Consider the following 15,724-nt stretch of genomic DNA (forward strand, 5'->3'; position numbering starts at 1 on the left):
TTTTGGAACTGCTTCAAGTTTTAGCACAGATACTCCATAAATACACTTATAAGTAACACTTTAGCACCTACTTAGAGTAAAATTATATATGATATTGCAGGCAGTCCTCGGGCTTATGACACAATTGGTTCCTGAAAACTGCATCTTAAGTCGAAACATTGTAACTTGGAACCAATTTTCTCATAAGAAACAATGTTATAAATGGGGGATTAGTTCCTGAACCAAGGCCCGATACCCTATTTTCACCAAAAATACCCCAGAATTTTGTACTTGATCAAATATATATGACTAATATAGCTACATTAATGTATTTATATTGTAAATAGCAATCATATTGATTTGGAAGGACTTCTTTGAGGTGACTTTGCTGGACTTTTTGAAAGGCTTTTTGTTGGACTTTTTGAAGGGTTCTTGACTGGAGTCTTCTCAGGAGTCTTGGCTGCACATTTTTCTGGAGTCTTGTCTGCTTTCTTAAAGAAAGTGTCTGAGGAAGTTTGGACAGATTCTCTCCAGGGAGATAAGCACTGCAGCAAACTTGTTCAATGGTGTGGCATTGCATCGGATCAAGTGTTATAAGTCAAAACTGATGTCATAAAGTTGAAACAGGGTGTCAATTTATGAACATTGTAAACATGAAACATTGTAACTCGAGGACTGCCTGTAGTTTAAAGCCAAGGGGCTCATGGTTTACCATATAGTTCACTGGTCAGGACCTACTGGATTCATGGCAAAAGTGGGCTATGCTGAGGCTCCTTTAATCTTGCACTTTCCCCCTTGCGTCACTCCCCTCCCCCCCACCCACCCTGCTGCTGATTGATGGAGGGTCCCCACTTAAACTTTGCACCCGATCAGCAGAGAAGCAAAAACCACAATTTTAAACTTGGCTCTGTTTTTGCCTCCCCAGTGATGATTGGCTGAGGGGCCCCAGCAACCCCATCGCTTACTGCTGACCAGCGGGGAGACAAAAACAGAGCCAAGTTTAAAACCACAGTTTTCACTTCCCTGCTAATCAGGAGTGGGCTGCAAGCAGGGCCCCTCCACCAATCAGCAGGGAGGAGGTGGGAGGTGGGGGGAGAAGACAGGGGAAGGTACGCAGGGGAACCTGCAAGACTGCTGGAGATAGGAAAGAAAAGTGCAGCTCAGCTTTGGGAATGAAAAGGCAGTAAATATATATTGAATGTAATGGCTCATCATGACTTTAAAAAGAGTCAGTACTGATGGGGACTGCACTCAATAAGCCCTACCATATGTCTTATTTAGACAGGTTGCACTAATGTTTGCCCAATATAGGCCATCTGTGCCAGGTGTGTGTACTGTAATGGGTATGAGATGTGTTTTAAAGACTGGTAGGGTAGAGTATATATACACACATCTACCTATATATATAGAAAAATATTTTTGCAAAAAAAAAAAAAAATTTATATATAATTGCAAAAATATATTTCTCTCTCTCTCTATTTTATATACATGTATATATACACATATATGTATATATACACATATACACATATATATATACACACATATACACATATACACATACATATATATATACACACATATACACATATACACACACATACACATGCATGTAAGATCCCCAATTATAGCTGATAACATCCTAGGCAGTGTCTGTCAGGTCCACAGGGGACAGTGATACCCGACATATATATATATATTAGTGTTTTTATAGGGATGCTCCATGTTGGCTTCAGTTAATCAACTTCATAGTTGGTTTCCATTACTGAGCACATGCTGCATTTGCATTTAGCAGCAGTTCAAAGATAGATAACATATTTATATTTAGTGAGATTTCCTTGTACGTCCATGTAAGACAAGGGGCTTTCTCCCCCATGTTGATTTGGGAGGGTGGGAACCTCATCCTATATTTGAGCTAATACACTATAATCTATGAAATAAAGATCATCTCATATATCCCTTCTCTTGCTAGGTCAGAAGGAGTGCATTCTTCTTCTCCTTGCAAGGATGAGCATCCCCCAAGGCAAATAAAACAGGATTTTGATAAAAACAGAATGAGTTGATATTTGAGGGAAATTGTAGTTGTAAAAAAAAAAATAATAATCATGGGTAGGTCTAGATTGGATGTTATTCAGTACTGGGACACCGAGTTTTATTTTTTATTTATTTATGTAAACTACTAGACTACAAAATGACCACTACCTATACTTTGCTGAATAGTTCAACAGATAAAATTTCTACACAGTATATGTTTGCTTATATCAGCTCAATACACTGAAATATGTTGACTTGAGGCTTCATTACCTAATGATTCCTATTTGTAGTATCATTCATTTTGAAGAAGAAAAAAGCACATCACCCAAAAAGTGGTTTAACACTCTAGGAAGATCATTTTAAATTTACACAAGTTATCATCATCCATATTTCTCTACAGCAGGTAAAATGGTTTACTTTTTACATGGTTCAAATGGGAAAATAAGATTTAAGTTATGAAAAGCAGATATAATTTAAGCAGTAAAATTACTAACAGAATCAAAGTCAAATAACTTGCTAAACCTATAAAAAGAATTATTGTCCCATTAACCTTACTGCTTCATTCAGTCATATTTGGCTGATACTGTCAACTGTGGAAATGATATTAAAGCATATTAAGCTTGATCAATGCACATCAAAAATGCTAAACTGAGACCAAAGAACAGAAAAATGATGCATTTATCATGCAAACTGCAAAAGATTAGGGAAGTGACTGTCAACATGAATAGTAATACAGCTCCAAGATTCACCATCCTGAATAACATTGAAATATAGATTTTAAGTCAAGTGTTTCCAGGAAAAAAGTAAATTTAGTGGGACTGCTTCTACAAGTAGCTCATTATGGTTTGTATATTATTACTCATTTCATGTCTCTTGGCACTTCTTAAATTGCAAGGCACTAAGAGTGACAATTATTTTTTAAAGAGGAAAAGACAAAGCTTAAGTGACTTAACAAATAAGCAAGTCAAGGGTGCCTGTACACGTGACGGGGGTTTAATCCTCAGGGTTTTAATCTATGCCCCATAAATTGAAACAGCGGGTTTTTAATTGAAACCCACCATTTCAATTTTTCCTTCACGTTGCAGCAAGGGGCCTGATCCCCCCCTCTTTTTTTTTTTTTTGTCAGAGCTAGAGCCTAGCCATGGCTGGGGGGGGGGCAAGCTGCCGGCAGGCTGATCAGCCCCTGAGCTGCAGGGGGCTGCGGTCCTTCCTTCCATGGATGTGGTGCCCGCGGCTAAGCTGCTAGCAGGCTGGGTGCTGCTACAGCTCAAAGGCAGCATGCAGCTTGATCCAACTGTTCCCAACCCTGCCTAGAGAGCAGCACCCAGTGGGCTTTCAGCGGCCGGGCTCAGCGAAAAGTTGGATCTGGCCAGGTGCTCCCTCTGAGCTGGGCAGGCTCTGCTGGCGGGAGGGGGGGGAAGGATTGGGCCCATGCAACTTCTGCCTTTAGCAGGCTCTTGTGGCTGACAGGACAGCTGGAGCCACCCAAAAATGGGCTGTCTTGCCCCTTGTTTCATGTGACACAGTGTGGGTAATCAAGGAACAACTCCCTACTTAACATAAACAGTGTCTTTATTATAGCAGTTTCTTACAGAGCTGTTACATGGCCTGCTGTTCTGCCCCAGACTCCCTAACTCTCCTCCTCTTCCTGTCTCTTCCCCCTCATGTCCTGTTCCTCCTTCAGACTCCTCCTTTCTGCTGCTGCTGGTTTTGCCTCTGAGATCCATACGTATTGTTACACCCCTGGAGCACCATGGGAGGGCAGCAGGAGAGTGGCTGGGTTTGCTGGTGGCAGGAACATTGCACAGGGCGTGGGGCTGCCTGGGCCAGTTGCTAGCTGGCTGACTGCTGCCCCAGCTCAGTGGCACCTGATTCAATGCTTCTGTGAGCCTGCCCAGGCTTCCAGCACCCCATGCACTGTCCCCACTGCCTTCTTCAGTTGCAAGCACACTCAGCCTGGCAGGGGAAGCAGCGTGACCACGTAGGCGGCGAGCTCCCCATGGTACTTGTCTCTGATATGTCCTCCATAGGAGGTCTATATTGAGCAGATTCTTTTTGGTATTGGGTGGTGGAACCGGAGCGTGCTCCATCCACTCCATGCATTGACCTGGTATTGCAGTGCTTCCAGGACCGGTGCAAAAAAACAGAAAAAAAAAAAAAAAAAAAAGCTTGCCCCTGGGGCAGTGAAGAGAGGCAGCAGAAGGCAGCTGGGTTTGCTGGTGGCCAGAGAAGGCAGCATCCAGCCAGCTAGCAGACTGTCTGGGCTTCCAGCATCCCATGCACTATCCCCACTGCCCTCCTGCTGTCCTCCTGCTGCCTTCCTGCACTGCCCCAGGGGTAAGCCAGCCCATTCCTAGGCAGCCCTAGATGTCCTGCCAGCTGCAGAAGCCTACTGAAGGCAAAAACGGCAAGGGGCCCAATCCTTTTTTTCTGTGGCGCCTACCCACCTTTTCCATGGCCAGGGGGCAAGCTGATAGCTGCATCATTGCAATTTACAATGTTGCAAACTAAACCACATGAGGATGTAGTTTAGTTTTTAACAATGCTAACTCATTTTAAAACCTCAAAACTCTTGCATGTGTACAGCATGACACCATTAAGCCACACAAAGTGACCTTTTCATCACATGTTCATGGTAATGGCGTCACATGTACAAGTGCCCCAGATCAAATCTGGTTGAACAATTGTCCAAATTCAGAAAAATAAGGAGCTACACGGAATCAGCATGCTTTCTGCAAACAGAAGTATACTTTTATGACAGTATCTTTAAATAATATGTAAAAACAAATATTTTTTACTTTGTAATGATGCTTAGCTAACAAAGCTATTACACTGAAAGTATACGGGAAGGCTTTGGCTTCCATGACCACAGTCCGCTATATGGTGAGAGAAGCAGCAAGCTGCTGGGAAAGGATGGCCTCCACCTCTCACCGCTGGGGAGCAGGCTCTTCTCAGCCAGACTGGCTGACCTGCTCCATCAGGCTTTAAACTAAGCCCATCAGAAGATGGGGGGGACTACCACCACTGCTGGCTTGCTGAGCAACCCTTGCAAAGCCAGCAGGCCAAGGCACTTATGGGAGGCCACCCCTGCACCAGCCCAAGGGCGAGCTGTGGACAAGGCAAGGGCCCCCCAAGGGGACACTTGCCTGCCTGTACACCAATGCTAGGAGCTTGGGAAATAAACAGGAGGAACTTGTCCTCCTGCTCAACACAAACAACTATGATGTCACAGGGATAACAGAGATGTGGTGGGACTCCACCCATGACTGGACCATGGGTATAGACGGGTATACCCTGTACAGGAGGGATTGAGTGGACAAAAGTGGTGGAGGAGTAGCTCTCTCTGTCAAGAAGAGCTACGTGTCCCTACAAGCCGACATCAGCACCCAGGGTGGATGACTAGACACCCTCTGGGTTAAAATCCATGGGGAACACGGCACAGGGGATACAATGGTGGAAGTCTACTATAGACCTCCCTCCCAGAATCAAGAGGTTGACCAGGAGTTTGCCAGAGAATTGGCTCAGGCTGCACACTCCCAGTCCATGGTTGTCATGGGAGACTTCAACTACTCAGGCATCTCGTGGGAAGAGCACTTGGCCAAATCCGAATGGTCGCAAAGCTTCCTCATGTGCGTGAATGAGCTCTATCTGACTCAAAAAATCTACAGCTCAACAAGAGGCAAAGTGCTGCTCGACCTGATACTGGCAACTGGGGACAACCTAATCAGTGACCTAACCATCGAAGGGAAGCTGGATGATAGCGACTACAAGTTGATAACCTTCACCATCTGCCGAAAAGCTGTCAAGTCAGTCAGCAGTACAGAGGTCCTCAACTTCAGGAAAGTTGACTTTGACAAGCTCAGGAGATTTGTTGGTGAGGCCCTAAGGGACCACAACCCCATGGGGAGGGGAGTCCAGGAAGAGTGGTTACTCGTCAAGGGAGCAATCCTAGATGCACAAGCTAATGCTATTCCATCTTGGAGGAAAGGCAGCAAGAGGGCACAACAGCCCCCCTGGCTCAACAAGGAACTATCGGACCTCCTGTGTCTAAAAAAAGACAAAGCTACAAAGGATGGAGGACAGGATCCACCTCCAAGGAGGAATATACTGCACTGGTCCGGACCTGCAGGGAATGAATCAGGAAAGCCAAGGCTGGGACAAAACTCCAACTGGCTACAAGAATCAAGGACAATAAAAAGTCCTTCTTTAGCTATGTGGGGAGCCAGAGGAAAAACAAAGGCAACACTGAACCCCCGCTAAACCTGGGAGAACTATGACTGACGCTCAGGAAAAAGTCAACTTACTAAATGGGTACTTTGCATCCATCTTTCACAAGTCCCATAGGATGCCCCTGCCCATTACAGGACAGGGACGCCTGAGTAAGGGTGGTTCCTTGCACTCCATTAATGCTGACCTGGTGAAGGAACACCTTGAGAGGCTGAACACCTTAAAGTCAGCCGGCCCTGACAATTTACATCCCAGAGTACTTGAGGAGCTGGCTTGCATCACAGCTCAGCCCCTGGCATGGATCTTCGAGAGCTCCTGGCGCTCTGGTGAAGTGCCCAATGACCGAAAGAAGGCTAATGTGGTGCCTATCTTCAAGAAAGGGAGGAAAGTGGATCCAGCAAACTACAGGCCCATCAGCCTGACCTCTATCCCGGGGAAGGTCTTAGAAAAGATTATCAAAGAGGCCATTCTTAACGGACTGGCCAGTGGCATTACCCTGAGGGATAGCCAGCACGGGTTTTTTGCAGGTAGATTGTCCTTGACCAATCTCATTTCCTTTTATGACCAGGTGACCTATCACCTGGACAAGGGGGAAGAGATTGATGTCATATATCTTGACTTCAAAAAAGCCTTCAATCTGGTATCCCATGATCACCTCTTGGCAAAATTGCCTAACTGCAGCCTCAGGTCCACCATGATCCTCTGGCTGGGAAATTGGCTCCATGGTTGGACCCAGAGGGTGGTGGTTGATGGAAGTCAATTGTCATGGTTCCCTGTAATCAGTGGGGTCCCTCAAGGCTCTGTCCTTGGACCTATATTGTTCAACCTCTTCATTAATGATGTGGACACTGGAGTCAGAAGTGGACTAGCCAAGTTCGCCAATGATACTAAACTTTGGAATAAAGCATCCACACCCAAGGACAGGGGGGTAATCCAGGCCAACCTTGACAGACTCAGGAAATGGGCAGACAAGAACCTGATGGTGTTTAACACTGAAAAATGCAAGGTTCTCCACCCTGGAAGGAAAAACCTGCAGCATGCTTATAGACTCGGCAGTGCTACACTGGCTAGTACTATGAACAAGAGGGACTTGGGGGCCAGGATTGACCACAAGATGAATATGAGCCACCAATGCGATGCTGCACCTAGTAAAATGAGCAAAACCGTGGCTTGCATCCAGACATGTTTCTCAAGCAGATCCTGGGACATCATTCTCCCATTATACTCGGCCTTGGTGAGGCTGCAGCTGGAGTACTACATTCAGGTTTGGGCTCCACAATTCAAAAAGGATGTGGGGAAGCTTGAGAGAGTGCAGAGGAAAGCCACGCACATGATCAGAGGTCAGGAAAACAAACCTTATGACAAGAAGCTGAGAGCTATGGGACTCCCTGGAAAAGTGCAGGCTCAGGGGTGATCTGATGGCCACCTATAAGTTTGTAAGGAGTATTCACCAGGATCTGGGGGAATGTTTGGTTACCAGAATGCCCTAAGGGATGACAAGATCAGACAGTTATAAACTCCTGCAAGACCGTTTCAGGCTGGACATAAGGAAAAACTTCTTTACTGTCTTGAGCCCCCAAGGTCTGGAATAGCCTGCCGCAGGAGGTGGTTCAAGCACCTACTTCGAATGCCTTCAAGAGAAACCTGGATGTTTTCCTTGCTCGGATCCTATGACCCCAGTTGACTTCCTGCCCCTGGGGGATGATCTTTCAAGGTCCCTTCCAGCCCTAATGTCTATGAAATCCCTGAAATCATAACTGCTTTCTATTTTAGCATGTTTTTATTAGCCATTTGTTCAAGCTACTATTAAAAATAACTGTCATTCTACCCTACTTTAAATAATTTGTGTTGAGTTTCATAACCCACTAACCAAAATAAATTAGAGACTGATCTCCATAATATATTATCTAATTCCAGATTTAAACCACTTGAACAAGAATCAGGGGTCTTGCCATGCAAGAACTAACCAAAATAAATATATAGGCAATAAGGCTACTTTAGCAAGAAATACCACAAGGCCAAGTGACAGGCTCGTTAATTTGCCCATTTTAACACTGGCTTCCATAAAAAGAATCATAGTAATCCAAAGTTTCCAAAATATTTGGATTCATCTTCAAAAGATTCTCCTAGCATAGAAACTAAATAAAATAGCCATGGGCAGATCCAGGATTTCAAAATCAGAGGTGCAGAAGCAGTGACCTGTATTTCTGGCAGAAGGTCTGAGCATCCTTCCCCCCGCCCTCCCCACACACACACACTCCAAGGGGCTCCAGAGCTCCTCCTGCCCCACTACAGCTGCCTATGGGATGAGTGGGTTCTTACTTACTTCCAGAACCCATCTTGGATCCACCCCTGAAAACAGTTACAGGCTGCCTTTTAGAGACTCCCCTCTTGAACTCTGGTATCTAGTGATGGTGTCAGACTTGGAAGAAAATAGTACTACCAAGACTCATGGGAGCACTATTGCCCATATGCAGCCAGTGGCAAGCTGCTGCAATTTAAGCTGTCTTCCAGAATTTCTTGTTACACCAAGCATCAGTTCACCTGCCTCGGAGTGCAGAATCAGGCAGGTATAAAGCCTCTTTCATCCTTCCATTTCCCCTGGCTTGGAAGTCCTCTTTGTCCCCATCCTTTTGAGGAACTTATACATCTGTCTTTTTAAAAATTTGCTTGATTTTAAATCCACTAACAATTACATTTGCTCCAGTTTAAAACTAGGTCATACTGTGGTGAGGCTACTTTTCAGAGGAAGAGAAGGAAAAGAATACAGCAGGCTGAAAAATGGTAAAAAGAAGGGTCATTAGCCAATAGATAGCAGGCTGAATTAACTACAGTTTTTCTGACTATCTATTCTAATATTTTGATGATAGTCATGGGACAAACTCTTGGGCTTACTGAAACCTGGCCCCAGTGATATCAACTTCAGTACTTCTGAAACTACAGCACTCTAAAAACTCCAAATTAATATTTAAAAAAAAAGTCTGTGCTATCATGTGTGGCTGCTTCTATCTAATATGTGCCCTAGATACTTGCCTAGTAGTTGACCTAGATACCTAGATACTTACCTAGCAGTTGAAGTACATACAAATTTAACAACTCACTCATCAGTCTTACAACAAGGACAGAAGAGAACCTATGCAGAGAGAACACAAAGCTCAGTCTTATTTCTCACGTTAGTTGTGACACGTGTCCAGGAGCTGGGCATATAACACCTGCAGAACAACAGTGATAACCTGGAGCACCATGAGAATGGTAGAGACCGTATCTGGTGTATACATGAGGTATTGAGGAGAAAAAACTGAATCCAGCACTCCAGCATGAGGATGCCCACAGCAGAATTTTTCAATAGAAGTGAGTAAGAGGAGATGAGAAAAAAGGATTCTAGGAATCCCTCCTCCTGGCAAAAGAATTGTAAATCTGATCCACATACCCTCAATAACATAGCTACATTTCCCATCACTGTACTCAAGACTAAGCAGCTGATGAAATGCCTACCACAAACTACACTGTCATCACTACAACATGTAGCACCAAAAAAATGTCAAAATAAATTACCTAAATATATGTCACTTCCTTTCTTATTTTTCTATGCTTTACTCTCATTTTATAAACTTCCACTTTCTCCCCCTTCTCTTGCAGCTTTCCTTTTTTCTGCTTTTATGTTTTCCTTCACTATTTGTTCCCTTTCCCATTTTTTCACTGTAAATCAATACATATAGAAAATGTTCTTATAAGTAAAGTTGCAAATTCAGGAACTCAAACTTTAAGAAATACCAGAACTAAGGTTTCCTGGGCAATCTTTCTAATCCAATTTTATCCACTGCGTCATCAAAGAAGTAACCCAGTCTTCTAAATTATAGATAAAAAGATCTTTAAAAACAAATTACTGTATCAATTTTCCTGTCTATGAGATAAGGACAATAAAGGCAGGGAATAGGTTCAAAGGCATCAGGTACACTAGCATCAAGCTGTCACATCAGAAGGAAGCTTGACAGAAAAGTTCAAGAGGGAAAGGAACAAAGAAAAGTTACAAGGGATGAAGAAGGAGAAAAGGGATTAAGTAAAGTAACACAACTGAACTAACTAGGGCTGTGTAAAGCTTCAGTAGCTGATTGGATTCAGAGGAGATTTGGCCCGATTCAGAAAAAGATTCGGAAAAGATTCAGCCAATTCAGAGATTCAGCCATAGACTAAACAGGCAACTGACAGTTGCCTCCAGCTGGTAAATCTGTTGGGGTTGGGAAGGATTGGGGCTGGGGCTGGGGCCAGGACAAGCTGCCCAGCTGGGGCAGGGTGGGCACAGGATGCAGGTGCAGCAGCACTAGGAGCGGGGGCTCTGCCCTGCTGCCACTTGCCCAGCCAGGGCAGGGGAGGGGCAGGGGGGCAGGATGCAGGTGTGGCTCACTCCAGGCAGAAGGAGGCAAACAGCAGCAGGGCATAGCCCCCACTCCCAGCGCTGCTGCACCTGCATCCTGTGCTACCCCGCTGGCTGGCAGGTGGCAACAGGGCAGAGCCCCCACTCCTAGCGCTGATGTTGGTGTGGCTTGGCAGGGTACCACGCACTTTCTGGGAGATGAGGCAGCTCCATGTGTCACCTAGACCCCAGAAGCACTCAGCCCCAGTGGCCCCAGCTCCCAGACAGCACAAAGTGCCATACTGAGCTGCGCTGTGCTGCACTGCAACTGCACCATGGGACAGCTGCCATGTGGCTGGCAGGCTTCTCCTGCAGCTTGCCCCACCTACGGAGAGGCAGGCACAACCGGAGCAGCAGTGGGAGAACCTGCAGCCACCCGGCTGTGCCTGTCTCTCCCTGGCCAATCCAAAACACTGAATCTCTCTGAATCAGCGCCAAATCTTCCAGAGCCAATTCAGCCGAATCAATTCAGGACAGTAATCCAAATCTCTGAATCAAATTACTGTCCTCCGAATCGACCAAATCCAAATTGAATACTTCTGTATTCACACAGGCCTAGAACTAACTGTTCAGAGGAAAGGGCTATGTCAAATATGTCCCAAAACCCAGAAGGATAACAAGAAGGGTTTCTACACTTATGCCAGTAGGAAGAGGAGGATCAGGGAAAGTGTGGGTCCCTTGCTGAATGGGGGAAGCAACCTTGAGACAGAGGATGCAGAAAAGGCAGAAAATAGTGACAAACATAGTAGGTATTTCATTATTTTTCTGTTCTGCTCAGTAGATTTAATCTACACTGTAACTGTATTCCAAATCTTAGTTTAAGTTTTTCACACAACCATTTCATTAATGAAACATGTATCATTAACCTAGTATCAGTCACTAAAGTGCATTGCACTGCATGATAGTTTAATTTTATAAAAGAGTCTGGCTTACAATTGTAGATAGATTTGATTTTCTATAGCTTAAAAATTAGCAACTATGGTAATTTAAACTGATATTTGTATTCAGCACAAATAATAATCAGCTCCTTAATGCATTTCAAAACTTAGTTTACATACAGTATTTGATATCTAATTCCAACGGATATTATGCTCCCCATCATCACTTGCATGCCTAATAACAGTAATAATAGGTGCTATTAATAACTATTTTTCTATCAACATGTTTAATTGTCAGCAATTACCATCTTCTATACTTGCCTACATTTTTAGTCAACAATCAAGTCACCTGACAAGTAAATTAAATCTCACAATATTTCTATAAAACAAAGCATTTCCTAAAGTTTGAGTTATTTTACAACTACGGAGAGAAACACTGAAAACCTTAGTGACCAAGTAAAATGTCACACAAACTGCTTAAAACAAAGCAGGGAATAAAATTGCATCATCTACATTCCTGGTTACATCCTTTAACCGTAGCTGTTTCTTCTGTGTGTTCATACACATACAATATATATGTTATTAAAATATGAACACTAACTGTGATTTCCCAAAATAATTTTGCAGTCAAATATGTCATTTAAGTATGTCATTTAAATATTTCAGCAGCATAGCAAGGTTTACTGAGGAAGTTGATGGTTTCTCCTGTATTTAGGGGAAAACTTAACACAGAAAAATTATACTGGAAGTATCAGATCTTTATTGTGCAATTAAAATAGACTGGAGGATTAATACGGTATTTTTAAAAAATCAATACTTTGTGGAAATTAGTTTAAAATGTTCAAATATCACGTTCTTAGAAGCTCAAGAGTGACTTGTGCCTACAAACAGTTATATCTCCTAAAGGACCAAATTAAGGAAATATTTAAGTTTGGGTAATTTGCATCAGAGCTTAATTATGCAGCTTTTTGCAAAATGCATGCACTGCCTCAACAAATGCTGAAGCATGGATGGACTTTTGCAGGTACAAGTCAATGCTTTTCTAGTTTTTAAAATGTCAGTACAATTTTTTTAAATTTATTCTTCACCTAACTTTACAGGAAACCCTCGCTATTTGTGGATTTGCAGTTTTGAATATTTGAGGTGTGGTGTGCTGCGCCAACCCATGCTCTCTCCCCGTGCAGCAGGGAATAAAACGCCAGTTAGCATTTTATTGGAATTACTGTCTCCAGCCTGTTTATCCTATCCTATTATCGGTACAGTATTCACAGATTTCCCCATTCACAGGGGTCTCTAGAACATATCCCCCGCAAATGACAAGGGTCTCCTGTACTAATATTATCCACTGTGTTAGCAGAGTAGTAGTAATTAAAGCATAATTGGTCTGAATAAATGGATCTCTTGTGTGGGGAGTTATTTTTGTCCCCTTGTTAATTCATCTCTCCCTTCTTTGCTAGAAATAGAAGGCATGTTTATAAAATAAGTAATATATATGGAGAGAGAGAGAGAAGTGCAACTGTAGCTAGATTGAGAAAAATTCAAAGAAAAGTGCAAGACTTCATTTCTAACCTAAAATAATTTTTTTCTTGTCAGAAAAAGAAAGTGAATCTCTATCTTTTCCTTTTCTCCCATATAGGTGGAATCTACACAGGACCCCCTCCCATTTAGCAGTATCAAATGGGAGCGACATTTGTGACCCTTTTTATAACTTTTTATAACTCCTCTGGCTGAGAACCACTATTCAAAACCACCTTCCTTTCTTCTTCCTAAAACAACCATACAAGCATGTAAAATTATTTTTCATCTGAATTCCCCAATTTTAGACAGACTTTTCAGCTTCATTCTAATATTGTAAAATCCTAAATGCGTCTGTCTGTCCATAACACTTTATTCATGCTCTGGTCGGCTAACAAACAGCCCATCAAAGCGCAAACAAGTGTTCTGACAGAAGGCAGACCACTACCATGAAGGTGGGGACACAGGGGATGGGGGGGGGGGGGCAAAGCCAGCACAGCTGGGGGTACAGCTGGCCTCACCCCTCACCCTGCCCTGCTCCCTGCAGGTAATTTGGGGGCAGGAGTGGGCCTGGACCCAATGCAGGGGCCAGGAGGGCAGGAGGGGGGAGCAGGCCAAAGTCGGGGAAAACAATGGGCCCAGCCCAACTGCCTCAACACAGCTGCAACAGAGGCTGTGGGAGGGAAGGAGCAGGTCTCCCCCCCTCAGACCCAGGCCCCAACCTGCCCCACCCCCTGCCCCTGCATCAGCCCTGAGTCTGCTCCTCCCGTCCCTGAGCAGACCCAACGGTGGGGGTGGAGAAATGATCCTGAGCTGGAAGAAAAGCTGGCCTGCTGTGGCAGTGCAGGGTCGGGGGGGACAGTAGGCCCAGCTCGGCTGGCCCAACACAGCAGCTGTGGGGGTAAGGGAGGAGCAAGCCTCCTTCCCTGCACTGGCCCCGAGCCTGCTCCTCCCATCCCCCCACCGCCACTGGGTCAGCCTGGGCCTGCTGCTCCCCCTTGCCCCCTTGCGCTGCAGTGACCCAGCTTCTCCCCACCCTCAGGTCTGGTCCTCCCCCACATTGGGCCTGGGCCCACTCCTCCCTTCCCCCTACCACTGTGGTGGGGAGGGGGGGAGTGGACCCAGATCCCAAGCAGCATGAGGGAAGGGGGAACGGGCCCAGATGGGGGGGAGGAGCTAGGGCTCTATCCCCACCTGCTCCCCTCACCCCCCCCCCCCCCGCCGTCATTCTTGACAAGCAATTGGCTGGTTTTTAAGATAAGAGCTTATGTGAATTTATTTTCTTTGTTCATCTTAACTCACAAGGAATAGCAAAATAAAATTTAAAATGCTGTATATGACTAAAATGAAAGGGGCCAAAGGACCTTGAAAAATAAGACTCTGTCTGTTTTAAGAAAATAATATTATCTAGACTGCAACACTTTGGTAATCACTGAATTATTACATTCTGAGATGTATTTTTATCTCTGTTGATTTTCCAATTCTCTTGGGTTAGTAGCTGTAATAATAATACCACTACAAGGTTAGAGGACTCTGCCCTTCAGTAGCTTAGCAACCAACCAAATGAATAGAATGAAGGACAAAAGTACACCCTATGATAATGTACTTCACATTTTACTGCATAATATTTTGAGAATTTTTAGTACTATTAGCACTGCTGTTCTTTCCAGATAAGAGATGATAAATGAAGTCTTCCTATCCTCAATGAATTTTTTGCCAAGGCTTTCTTTTTCTGATGAGGTGAAAGATAGAATCCCCAAATTAATTTGTTACTGGTATCACCCAAAAATCTTGCTGATAACAGTTTTAGTTCATACCAGAAAACAAAGCATCAAGGACCTGAGCCTAGCCAAGGTGCATAAGAAAGGCAAGTCCAAAGAATGACTGGAGCTTTTCACATTATATGCATTTGGGAAAGAATTAATGTCTAACCAAACATTAAGTCCTGGAAGCTGTCTGCATAAATTATTTTTAAGGAATACAATGGGTTTCTCTCAGGGAAGTCTTACAGAATCAGGTTCCAAGTTCTTAGTTTTTTCAACAGATCCAACAACAGACTATACACAAAGCTGCAAGTTGATATCACTATTTAACTCCTTTTTAACTTGTTCTTTAGTGTTAGTTTACTAGAGATGCATCAAATCATTAGGGTAAAAGAGAGACTTCCTTATATTGCAATAAAGCCATATTTTTAAAGCTGATTGATGCAGTCCCTACCTTTACTAAATAAACAAGCACTTACAAGTTACTTATTGTAATTCGAGCAAGAGCTACTTCAATTTTAGAATGCAATGTTAGATGACCATAAAAACAACATACCACATTTACACTTTGCAGAGTACTAACATGAAATGAATTTGTAGTTATATTTTAAGACAGCAAAGTACATTCGCTTTAGGGATTTCTAGATTACCAGAATGGTTATTAGTAACTCCCAAATGCTGAGCCACAACTGAAAAAGTTCCTTTGTCTGCTAAATAATCAAAAAAGCATTCAACCATGCAGCTAGCTAATACAAGCAAACTCCCCAAAGAAACATATGCAAGGCAGGAATGTGAAATGTCTGCTATTCATTTGTCAAGTGCTGGAAAAAATAATTCAAAGAGGGAATTGTATGGAGACCCAATTGTTTTAATTACATTTTATTGCTAAATTGATCTATTTCTAGCAACAAAAG

The 15,724-nt window shown here is 43.6% G+C and overlaps 1 protein-coding gene and 1 pseudogene across 2 annotated transcripts in view; one reads left to right on the forward strand and one right to left on the reverse strand.

Annotated features, from left to right (window-relative positions):
- DNER (delta/notch like EGF repeat containing) overlaps positions 1–15,724 on the reverse strand; it is a 352,845-nt gene that overhangs the window by 300,104 nt on the left and 37,017 nt on the right. The gene's annotated exons all lie outside the window — the stretch shown is intronic.
- LOC149862914 (U2 spliceosomal RNA) lies at positions 4,003–4,157 on the forward strand (annotated as a pseudogene).

This window comes from Crocodylus siamensis, chromosome 6 (genome assembly GCF_052110815.1).
Source record: "Crocodylus siamensis isolate JL-2025a chromosome 6, ASM5211081v1, whole genome shotgun sequence".
NCBI lineage: Eukaryota > Metazoa > Chordata > Crocodylia > Crocodylidae > Crocodylus > Crocodylus siamensis.